The sequence below is a fragment of the Oryctolagus cuniculus genome, chromosome 17 (genome assembly GCF_964237555.1).
Source record: "Oryctolagus cuniculus chromosome 17, mOryCun1.1, whole genome shotgun sequence".
In the NCBI taxonomy this organism is placed as follows: Eukaryota; Metazoa; Chordata; class Mammalia; order Lagomorpha; family Leporidae; genus Oryctolagus; species Oryctolagus cuniculus.
In genome coordinates this window covers 63,526,458-63,538,228 of record NC_091448.1, presented here as the reverse complement: position 1 = coordinate 63,538,228, position 11,771 = coordinate 63,526,458, and the positions used below count along the sequence as shown (strand labels likewise).

General features: G+C 44.3%; 1 protein-coding gene across 9 annotated transcripts in view; it reads left to right on the top strand.

Moving 5' to 3' along the window:
- Positions 1-272: 272 nt before the first annotated feature.
- The window catches only part of LOC138846282 (cytoplasmic polyadenylation element-binding protein 3-like), a 135,768-nt gene continuing 124,269 nt past the window's right edge, over positions 273-11,771 (top strand). For 3 of the 9 annotated variants that reach the window (XM_070061659.1, XM_070061652.1, XM_070061657.1), the window contains exon 1: positions 473-649. The gene's annotated coding sequence lies outside the window, so the exon portion shown is untranslated. Of the gene's footprint in view, positions 410-471; positions 650-1,222; positions 1,366-11,771 lie in introns of those variants that run through there. The other 6 variants (XM_070061661.1, XM_070061658.1, XM_070061660.1 and 3 more) reach the window with 4 other exon arrangements.

Here is an 11,771-nt window from a genome sequence, read left to right as displayed (position 1 = left end):
GCCAGGGCGAAGGTCGGCGGCTCCCGCCCTCCCCCAAAGCTGTCCGTACCTGTCCAGCATCTGCTGTAGGGCTTGGTCCGGCATCTTCCGCGGAGCCGGCGCACTCGGCCCTCCCCGGCGGACCCGTCAGGGCCAGGCCCAGGGACAATAGCACTGAGAGGCGGCGGAGTAGGCCTCAGTCCGGCGGCAGCCGCGAACCCGCCACCCAGCCTCCCGGGGCGGCTCCGAGAGCCCGGCGGCGGCAGTGCGCGGCCGGCGGGCGTCCGGAGGAGGCTGTAGGGAGTGAGGAGGAGGAGCCTGGGGCTGGGAGGCGGCGATCGCGGCCCGGGTTCCTGCCCGTCGGCCCAGGGTTCCGGTCCATGGACCGCGGGCGTCAAGTTGCTGCCGGCGGAGGAGCTACCTCTGTGAGGTAAGAGTCACCGCCTCCGTGCGCGCCGGGGTCACGACGCAGGGCGGCCCAGAGCAGCCTGGGAGATGTAGTCCTCGGATCATCCCCGTTAGAGGCTGCACAGCCCGCCCCGACCACCGCCGCGCCCGCCGCCGCCCGGCCGGCGCCCTCCCGTTTCCTTCCTCCAGGGGGAAAAAATGTCCTTCGGGTCGCTTTCCAGGAAGCAGCAGGATGTGCCGCTCCACTGTCAGTAGCAACAAGGTCAGCCCTCCTGTCTGTCTCTCTTTCCCTCAGCTCTTGCCCTCAGGTGGGACCCGAGCCAGGTGAGGGGAGGGGGTTGGAGGGCCAGTTCCTCGTTAGGGTCCCCAGCTCTCGGCCGCGGCTGTCCAGGCCGGCCTGGGCGGCGGTGGGGAGGAGAGAAGCTCCTTCGGAAGCCCCCAGCGCTGGTGCCAGCTTCTCCCGCGTCACAGCCCATTTTGGGGGAGTTACACAACCCCCGCAAGGAGGGGGGGTCAGATGCTGTGGTGCGCACGGTTATTCCCGAGGGGGCGGCCGGGCAGGGGCTGCCTTGTGCCCCGGCGGCTTCCACCTGAGCCTGTGGGTGTGTGCTGGGGGTGGGGCGGAGAGGTGTTTCTCGCCCTCTCTAGGAACCTTTAGAATATGTCTGGGCTCTCGTAGGGTTCGCTGACGGTCTCCAGAAGGAACAAGTTCGTGAATAAACAGCTCTTGCTTACTCAGCTGTGGGTTGTCAGGGATGTTTGTTTTCTCTCTGCTGCTGGTCACTGTTAACCATTTCTAGTGTCCTTGACACCACCACGCAGGTGGATTGCAGGGGGTGGGGATCAGCAGAGAGCAATCGTAAATCTTTGGTTGGGTTGTTCTTTGCCGCTCCAGGGTTAGCTTTAGCGGGAGGTGAGAGCTGTTGACTGAAACGAACGCGTATTTGGACGACCTGTGGCGCTTCAGTGTTGTGACTGGTAGGACATGTGGTAGTGTTTCTGTTTCCTTGATTATGCCTAATTTCTGCTGCTGCAAGGTGTTTGCTTTTTCTTTAAATGCTAATATGTAAATTCAGAATGTAGAATTTTACAAGCAGTAAAATTAACGATCTGTTCACAGTTTGTTCTCTGAATATATTTGATCTAGTCTGTACCGTGACTAGAAAAACAACAGCAACACGTGACCAGTTTATTTGGCCTCCAGTTCCTGAAATGTGCTTTCATAAAAGGCTTTGGGAAATTAAAGAATGAGTACTTCACCCTTTCTTCATGATATGAGCAACAGGCCCATCGTAGGGAAGGAAAATGAGTATTTCCCTTTAATGAGCTTAATTGGGATGTCTAATATTTAAAAAAATTTTTTTTGCTCCGCGTACTATGTAAACCTTTAATGTGTATTTGTGTTTTAAGCAATTAGCAGCCACAAGGAATAGGATATATCTATATACTTCTTGCTTAAAAATGGAAGTTTAACCTAGTAGGTTGATTAAATAGACTAGTGCAGACTCCTTTTCGCTTTCTGATTTTCATTAACAGGAGTTCTCACCTCATTTTAGATTCCTTGTGGACCTTGAATTGGAAAGTACCATACAATTCCGTGATAGCAGAATCTTATTACACCAAAAAATGATGTTTGCACTATGAAAAGTCAGTTTCCTGGCTGTGTCAAGCCCTTTGAAACTTAAAAAGAAAAAAAGTTGCTCATCTTGGGAGAGAATAAGCTGCTGCCTAACCCAGCAGTCCACTTCTGAATGTCTCCCATGAGAAATGGAAGCATTTCTACGCAGAGACTTGTTGTGAATGTTTACAGCAGCATTATTCCTAAGAACCAAAAAGTGGGGAAAACCCAAATATCCACCAAGTGATCAATGAATAAGACACATGCAGCATATCCATTCAGTGGAAATTTGCTACTTGATAACAAGGGATGAACTTTTTTTTTTTTTTTTTTGACAGGCAGAGTGGATAGTGAGAGAGAGAGACAGAGAGAAAGGTCTTCCTTTTGCCGTTGGTTCACCCTCCAATGGCCGCCACGGCTGGCGCGCTACGGCTGGCACACCGTGCTGATCTGAAGGCAGGAGCCAGTACTTCTCCTGGTCTCCCATGGGGTGCAGGGCCCAAGCACTTGGGCCATCCTCCACTGCACTCCCTGGCCATAGCAGAGAGCTGGCCTGGAAGAGGGGCAACCGGGACAGAATCCGGCGCCCCGACCGGGACTAGAACCCAGTGTGCCGGCGCTGCTAGGTGGAGGATTAGCCTATTGAGCTGCGGCGACAGCCCAAGGGATGAACTTTTGATACATGCTGTAACATAGGATAATCTTGAAAACGTGATACTAAGTAAAAAGAGTGCGTCACACCAACTCTGTATATTGTATGATTCACACCAACTCCATATATTGTATGATTCCTTTTATGTGAAATGTTTAAGAGTAGGCAAATCTGGAGCTGGCATTTGGCATTGTGCTTAAGACTGTGATATCAGAATGCCTGGTTTGAGTCCTGGCTCAGCTTCCGATTTCAGCATCATACTAATGTGCATCCTGGGAGGCAGCAGGTGATGGCTCAAGTACCTGGGGCCCTGCCACCTATGTGGGAGATCTGGATTGACTTCCAAGCTTCTGAGCTCAACCTGGCACTGGTTCAACTGTTGGGGGCATTTGGGAAGTGAACTAACAGATGGAAGATCTCTGTCTGCCTTTCAAATAAAAATAAGTAATTGAAAAAAATTTTTAAAAAACAAATCACTAGAGACAAAAAGTAGATTAGTGACTGCATAGGGCTGAAAGAGTTGGGGAAAAATGGAAATGACTGCTAATGAGTATGAGGTTCCTTTCTAGAGTGATGATAGTATTCTAGAATTTGTGGTGATTTTATGTAACTTTGTGAATTTTGTCAAAATTAAGAAACTAAAATAAAGCAAAATTAGATTATGATAGTGGTACAGCTCTGTAAACATACTTAAAAATCTCATTCAGTTGTATACTTAAAATAAGTTGGTTTTTAACATATCCAAAGTACATCTCAATAAAGCTCTTAAAACGCCACTAAAAATGTTCATAAGGACATAAGAGAGAAATATATAACATAACTTTTTTAAAAGCTTCATTTATTTATTTATTTGAAAGAGTTATAATGAGGCAGAGAGAGAGAGAGAAAGAGAGAGGGAGAGAATGTCTTCCATCCTCTGGTTCACTCCCCAAGTGGCTGCAATGGCTGGAGCTGGGCCAATCCGAAGCCAGGATCCAGGAGCTTCTTTCCAGTCCCCTGTGTGGGTATAGGATCCCAAGGACTTGGGCCATCTTCCATTGCTTTCCTGGCACATTAGCAGGGAGTGCATTGGAAGTGGAGAAGCAAGGACTTGAACCTGCATCCATATGGGATGCTGACCCTGTAGTTGGTGGCTTTACCCCGTAACACCACAGCACTGGCTCCAGCTGATAACTCTGTCAAACTTTTTTTTTTATTACTGTGGGAAAAAAAATCATGTCTGGTAAACTTCACAATGTAAATCAATATTTGCATTTAAAATGGCGACGTGTGAATTTCAATGTAATATGTCAACTTTGTTTTTAATAGATTCTTGCACTTTCCAGTAAGACTAAGAATAGTTTGAATGTTTACTCTCTGACAATGAAGGGAAAAACTCTTAAGTAAATATTGAAAACTTAGTCTGACCAAAAAAAAAAAAAAAAAAAAGTTGTAATGCACTTCTGCATTTTAGATAGGGTTGAATGTTTATAGAAACTGATATTCAGTCAGTGGAATGATCAAAATAGCTAGAGTCCTCTTCCCCAACTTTGCCTTAGAGATATATTTTGAAGCTGGCGCCGCGGCTCACTTGGCTAATCCTCTGCCTGCGGCACCAGCACACCAGGTTCTAGTCCCGGTTAGGGTCCCGGATTCTGTCCCGGTTGCTCCTCTTCCAGGCCAGCTCTCTGCTGTGGCCTGGGAAGGCAGTGGAGGATGGCCCAAGTGCTTGGGCCCTGCACCCGCATGGGAGACCAGGAGGCAGCACCTGGCTCCTGGCTTTGGATTGGCGCAGTGTGCCGTGCATAGCGACCATTTGGGGGGTGAACCAACGGAAAAAAAAGGAAGACTTTTCTCTCTGTCTCTCTCTCTCTGTCTAACTCTGCCTGTCTAAATAAATAAATAAGAGATATATTTTGAAATACAAACTAATCCACTGAAATTATGTAAGTAGTCTCTGGGTTTCAGAGGACAAGAACAAAGGTTGATATTGTGGAGTTATCCTAAAGAGTTATGGAATATTTTGTATGGCCTTTTCTTTATTTTTTTAACAGGCAGAGTTAGACAGAGAGAGCAAGAAAGAGAGAAAGGTCTTCCTTCCATTGGTTCACCCACCAAATGGAGCCAGATGCTTCTTCCTGGTCTCCCATGCGGGTGCAGGGCCCAAGCACTTGGACCATCCTCCACTGCCTTCCCTGGCCACATCAGAGAGCTGGCCTGGAAGAGGAGCAACCGGGACAGAATCCGGGACCCCAACTGGGACTAGAACCTGGGGTGCCGGCGCCGCAGGCAGAGGATTAGCCTAGTGAGCTGTGGCGCCGATCACCGTTTGTAAATATGTCAGAAATCTTATTTTTAATTTTTTAAAGACTTTATTTATTTGAGAGGTAGAGTTAACAGACATTGAGAGGGAGAGACAGTGAGAAAGGTCTTCCATCCGCTGGTTTACTCCCGAGTTGGCCGTAATCGCTGGAGCTATCTGAAGCCAGGAGCCAGGAGCTTCTGGTTCTCCCACACAGTTACCAGGGCCTAAGGACTTGAGCCATCTTCTACTGCTTTCCCAGGCCATAGCAGAGAGCTGGATTGGAAGAGGAGCAGCCTAGAACTGTATGGGATGCCAGCGCTACAGGTGGAGGATTAACTTATTGCGCCACAGCGCTGGCCCCCAGAAACTTTAAAACAGTGTTACCTTAATGTTCTTACATTGCACTTGTTTTTTTTTTTTTTTTTTTTTTTTTTTTTTTTACGATGTATTTATTTATTTGAAAGTCAGAGTTACACAGATAGGGAAAGCAGAGAGAGAGAGAGAGAGAGAGGTCTTCCATCCGATGGTTCACTCCCCAATTGGCCGCAACTGCTGGAGCTGTGAGCCAGGAGCCAGGCTTCTTCCAGGTCTCCCATGAGGGTTCAGGTGCCCAAAGACTTGGGCCATCCTGTACTGCTTTCCCAGGCCATAGCAGAGAGCTGGATAGGAAGTGGAGCAGTCAGGTCTCAAACCGGCGCCCATATGGGATGCCGGCACTTCAGGCCAGGGTGTTAACCTTTGGCACCACAGCGCTGGACCCCCATTGCACTTGTTTTAACTGTTTACCAAAAGGTGCCCTAGAGGATTCCATAGTGAAGTGATATATTCAAGTATCTTCCAAAGAGAACTGTCAAGTTCCAAATTTGGTAAGAAACTGTAGGCTGGGTCCTCATTGCAAGCTATGGAATGTTCTTTGATAATTCCTTCAACAGATATTTTCAGAGACTTCTTACATATGTGGGAACTCTAATTGCAAATTTAAATATAACTACCCTTCTTTGTGAACATACAAACTACCTAAAAGTATATGGGAAATTTTCAAAGTACTCTGATATGAAATATTATGTAATGATAATACGGCAGCATTTGAGGAAGTGCCAAATGAATGGCATAGAAATACAAAGTGATAGAAGTCCCAGGGAGATTGTGTGGGCTGGCATGTCAAAGAGAATTTTGTAAAACAGGGAATTTAGGCTTTGCCTTGTAGCAGGAGAAGGAATTACATAAGTGAAGAGGGCGAGAAGGGTCTTGGGTCTGGATATGAATGAAAAGATGTCAACAGAGAAGTTTAGCTTCTGTAGCTGTAACTGAAATCTCTGTTGTGTAAGCAGAAATAAATAGTTAACTGGTTAAGTAAGAAATAGTTAAAAGGCCTTGAACTTGTGAAAGAAATATTTATTGAATATATGTGACTGGCACAAAGGCACTGAGAATACAGTGATGAGAAAAAACAAGTAGTGTTTACTTAGAGGTGGAGTTTATAAGCGGGAGAGATGATCATATAAATAGATTGGCAAATGTGGTAGTTTGTTTTAAGAGACATTGTAACAAGGCCTTGACTGAGGGAGGTCAGGGAAAGTTTCTCTGAAGAAGTGTTTAGATGCTGAGGCCTAAAGAAGAGCATGCATTAAATCTAGAAAGGAAGGAGGGAAGAACATCCAAGGCAGAAGAACAACAAGCGAACACCCTGAGAGGGAAAGCACTGTGATGGGTAGGAAAAACTGAGAGAGGAGGTCTTGGGGCAAGATAAAGCCAAAAAGATCAATGAGTGGCAGACCATGAAGAAAAGAGCTTTAGAGGCCAATAGATGGAATTTTGTTCTTATACCAGGAGAGAAAGAAACTGCATGAATAGAGAGGTTTAGGCATAAGACACAGACCCCATTCTGTAGGAAATGGGAAGTTAACCTATAGTTGTTCCTAAGTCTACTTTGAGAAAGAATTACCCAGGAAATTCTGATGCATGAGACCTGTATTGTTGCCTCATTAACTATCTTTAAAAAAAAAAAATTCCCTAAGTGATTATTGGACTAATGCTAGAGAATCTTTGCAAAGATAGTGCAGCGGTTGAGAGCTTTAGCTCAAGTGTAGATTGGAGTCATAGGATAGCCACTCAGGAGCTCTGCAACATTGGGCAGTTAGCAAATCTCTTTAAGCTAGTTTCCTCATCACCAGAACCTGCTTTACTAGGTGCCTGGGAGAATTAAATGAGAAAAGTCATTTAAATTGTTCAGTACAAGACTGAGCACATGGTTAAGAACTCAATTGGTGTTAGCTTGTAATTATCTCTAGTGAAAGTTCTTCAGTAAAGGTGAGAGTGATCAAGGTATTAATCTTGTGGCATGCAGGGTGGATTAGAAATAGACAGTTTGGCCTGCCTTGGACTCAGTAACTTGCCCTTGGTAAGCATTTCAAACATTTGCTTTAACACACTATTAGTTCTTGAAGATCCTTAGATAGGATAAGTAGTTCTCAAGTAGGTAATGTTTCTGGTACCCTTTAAAGGACATTTATAGGGAGACTTGGTCCCCAGAATATATTTTACTGACTTAGCATCTACAGGATAAATTTAAGTTGACTTTGTTTTCTTAATTTTAGACAGAGGTTTCTCTGGCCACTTGTAGCGTCTGTGATCTCCTAGATTCTAGGGCTCCCTGATAACTTTTTCCAGGGCCTGTGTGAGGTAAACCTATTTTCATAATAGTAAAACATTATTTGTGTTTTTCAGTACATTAGCATTTACACTGATGGCACTAGCATTGATAGATAAAATTCCTTGCCCCCTAACACCATTCAAGCTTTGGTACCAAATGGTATTAACGGTCATGTATTCTTTGCAACCTCATGCATGCAATAACAAACAAATAAAAAAAAAAAGCCAAAAACCAGTTTCACTTAGTGCCCATGGTTAAGCAGTAAAATATATTCATTTTATTAAATCTTGACTCTTGAATTCACATATTTTAATATTCTGAATGATGAAGTAGAAGTAGATATACTGCTGTTGCATCCATAGTATGATAGTTGTCTTAGTGAAAAGCATTTATGTGATGAAGCTACAAGCTGACTTGGTTGCTTTGTCTTGATACACTATTTCTGTCTGAAAGACTGACAGAATTTAAAACATTTGTGTTGCGAAGGATGCTGTCACAGTGAAATGACAGCCCACAGAATGGGAGAAAATTTTTGGAAATCCTATATTTGAAAAGAGACTTGCATTTAGAATCACTATTTATTATAACTCAATAATAAAAAAGACAAATACTTATTTTAAAATGGACAAGACTTGAATAGGTATTTCTTCAAAGATACAAATAGCAAGCACATGAAAAGATGCTTATTATCATTAGCGTATACCTTAGTAGTTCAGAGATTTTTAAAAAAGAGTATTATTATTTGAAAGAGTGACAGAGAGAAAGAGACACCTTCCATCCACTGATTCACTTCCCAGATGGCCGCTATCTCCAAAGCTGGACCAGACCAAAGTCAGGAGCTAGGAGCTTCATTATCTGGGTGTCCCATGCGGGTGGCTCCCAAATGTTTGGGTTATCCTCTGCTACTTTTCCAGGCCATTAGCAGGGAGCTGGATCAGAAGTGGAGCATCTGGAGCACAAACTGGTGCCTATATGGGGTGCCAGCATTGCAGGTGGCATCCTTACCTGCTGTGCCACATCACTCCAGGGATTTTTTTTAACCTGAAATTCTTGGACTCCCTTAGGAATCTTGCTTTTGGTTTTGTGCATTTTGTTTATTTTTAAAATTTTTGTTTCCTTCCTGGAAAGTTCTTGACCCTAGACTGATTAATAGCTGTTGCTCTTGGAACTTGACTTTCTTTCTTTCTTTTTTTTTTTTTTTTTTTTTTTGACAGGCAGAGTGGATAGTGAGAGAGAGCCAGAGAGAAAGGTCTTCCTTTTCCATTGGTTTACCCTCCAATGGCCGCTGCGGCCGGCACACTGCGCTGATCCACAGCCAGGAGCCAGGTGCTTCTCCTGGTCTCCCATGCGGGTGCAGGGCCCGAGCACTTGGGCCATCCTCCACTGCACTCCTGGGCCACAGCAGAGAGCTGGCCTGGAAGAGGGGCAACCGGGACAGAATCTGGCACCCCGACTGGGACTAGAACCTGTTGTGCCAGTGCCACAGGCGGAGGATTAGCCTATTGAGCTGCGGCACTGGCCGGAACTTGACTTTCAAAGTTTACTATCAACCTACACCCTTGTTGATCTCAAGCCTTTATAGAAAGTAACACTGGCCCCTCTTCACAATGACAGACAGATCTTCTATTGCAAAGAATAAGGATGGCTATGAATCTGAAGTGTGAAGTGCTATAAATAGACATGCACTGTAGTACTCTGAAGGAAAAATGAAAGTAGATTATCAAAGGAAGAAAATAGAATTTTAGAAAAACACAGACTGCAGCCATTATGACTTATCCAGAACTCAAACAAATAGGAAGATCATAGGGCGAAAAATAAGAAAGGAAAAAAAAGCAACATTTCGGGAATGTTTCAAAAAACAAATATTAAACATTTTATGCTCAGTGAAACAAAAGCCTAGGAGTACACTGATCTGTTATTTCCAATCATAGCTTGCTCAAAGGGAAAGAAGGAAAAGACTGCTCAACTAGGGGTAGAAGGAAACTTCCTCAACTGACAAGGTACATTCACAAAAAAAATAATCCATGGCCAGTATCATGCTTATTGGTGAAAGACTGAATATTTGATCTGTAGCATCAGGAACAAGACAAGGATGTATGCTCTTGCAACCTCTATTCAACGTTTTTAAAAATTTTTATTTATTTAATTTTTTTAAAGATTTATTTTATTTATTTGAAAGAGTTACAGAGAGAGGTAGAGACGGAAAGAGAGGTCTTCCATCCGCTGGTTCATTCCCCAGATGGCCGCAACGGCCGGAGCTTCGCCATTCAGAAGCCAGGAGCTTCTTCTGGGTCTCCCATGAGGGTGCAGGGGTCCAGGGACTTAGGCCGTTTTCCACTGCTTTCCCAGGACATAGCAGAGAGCTGGATCGGAAGAGGAGCAGCTGGGACTTGAACCAGTGCCCATGTTGAATGCCAGCGCTTCAGGCCAAGGCTTTAACCCACTGCGCCACAGCACCAGCCACGCTATTCAACATTGTACTAGAAGTTCTGGGCAATTAGACACTAAAATAAAAGGCACCCATATTAGAAGGGAAGAAGTAAGGATATGTTTATTTGTATATTAAGGATTTTGTATTTAGAAAAAGTTCCAGGAATCAAAAAACAAAGCAACTATTAGAACTAGTAAACAAGTTCAGCAGGGTTGCAGGATGCAAGATCAATATGCAAAAACCATTGTATTTCTGTATATTAGAAATGAACAACCCAGAAGTGAAAGTAAAAAAATTCATTTATAAAATTATCAAAAAGTGGAAAATATTTAGAAATAAACCAAACAACAAAAGAGGCACATGACATATCTGAAAACTAAAGAAATTGTTTAAGGGCTGGCATTGTGGTATAGCAACCTGCTTATGCTATCTACATTCCATATTGGAGTGATGGTTCAAGTCCTGGATATTCTACTTCTGATGCAGCCAGCTTCCAGCCAATGTCCCTGGGAAGGCAGCAGAAGATGGCCCAAGTGCTTAGGCCCTTGCCACACACGTGGGAGACCAACATGGGGTTCCTGGCTTTAGCCTGACCCACACCTGGCTGCTGTAGCCATTTGGGGAGTGAACCAGCAGATAGGAGATACTCTTTCTTGGTCTCCATGTATCTCTCTCTCTTCCTTTCTCTGTTACTCTGCCTTTAAAATAAATGAATCTTTTTTTTAAAGCACATTGTTTTAACAAATTAAAAATCCAAGTAATTGAGAGGAATCTCATGGTCATCAGAAAAAATGTTTTACATGACAATGCTCCTCAAACTGATCTATAAATTCCATGTAATCGCTATCAAAATCCCAGTTGACTTCCTTTTAGAAAGCAGCAAGCTGATCCTTATATTTGTGTGAAATCTGGGATGACTCAGAATAGCTGAAAGACTCTTGGGGGAAAAAAAAAGAGCAAAGTTTGAGGGCTCACTTCCTGATTTTTAAAACTTACTGCAAAGCTACGTAAACAAGACAGTGCAATGGTGGCATAAGGTAGACATCTAGATCAGTGGAACAAGATTAAAGTCCAGAAATAAGCCCTCACATTTATGGTCAATTGATTTTCTACAAGGATGCCAAAACAATCTAATAGAGGGAGGGAGAGAGAATAGAACTCCTAACAAATAATGCTTGCACAGCTGTCTATCCATATACAAAAGAATGGTGTTGAGGCCGGTGCTGCGGCTCAATAGGCTAATTCTCTGCTTGCAGAGCTGGCACGCAGGGTTCTAGTCCCGGTCAGGGTGCCGGATTCTGTTCTGGTTGCTCCTCTTCCAGTCCAGCTCTCTGCTGTGGCCCGGGAGTGCAGTGGAGGATGGTCCAAGTTCTTGAGCCCTGCATCCGCGTGGGAGACCAAGAGGAAGCACCTGGCTGCTGGCTGTGGATTGGTGCAGCTCTGGCTGTTGCAGCCATCTGGGGAGTGAACCAGCAGATGGAAGACTCTCTCTGCCTCTGCCTTTCTGTTAATCTGCCTTTCAAATAAAGAGATAAATCTTTTAAAAAAAATTATTGCCTCTGGATAGCGTGACTGAATATACGGAAAGGAACTTACTTTTAATTTTATTCCCTTCTGTTTTCATTTTTTACCATGAGCATGTATTATTATTACTATTTTTTTGACAGGCAGAGTAGACAGTGAGAGAGAGAGACAGAGAGAAAGGTCTTCCTTTACCGTTGGTTCACCCCCCATTGGCTGCTGCAG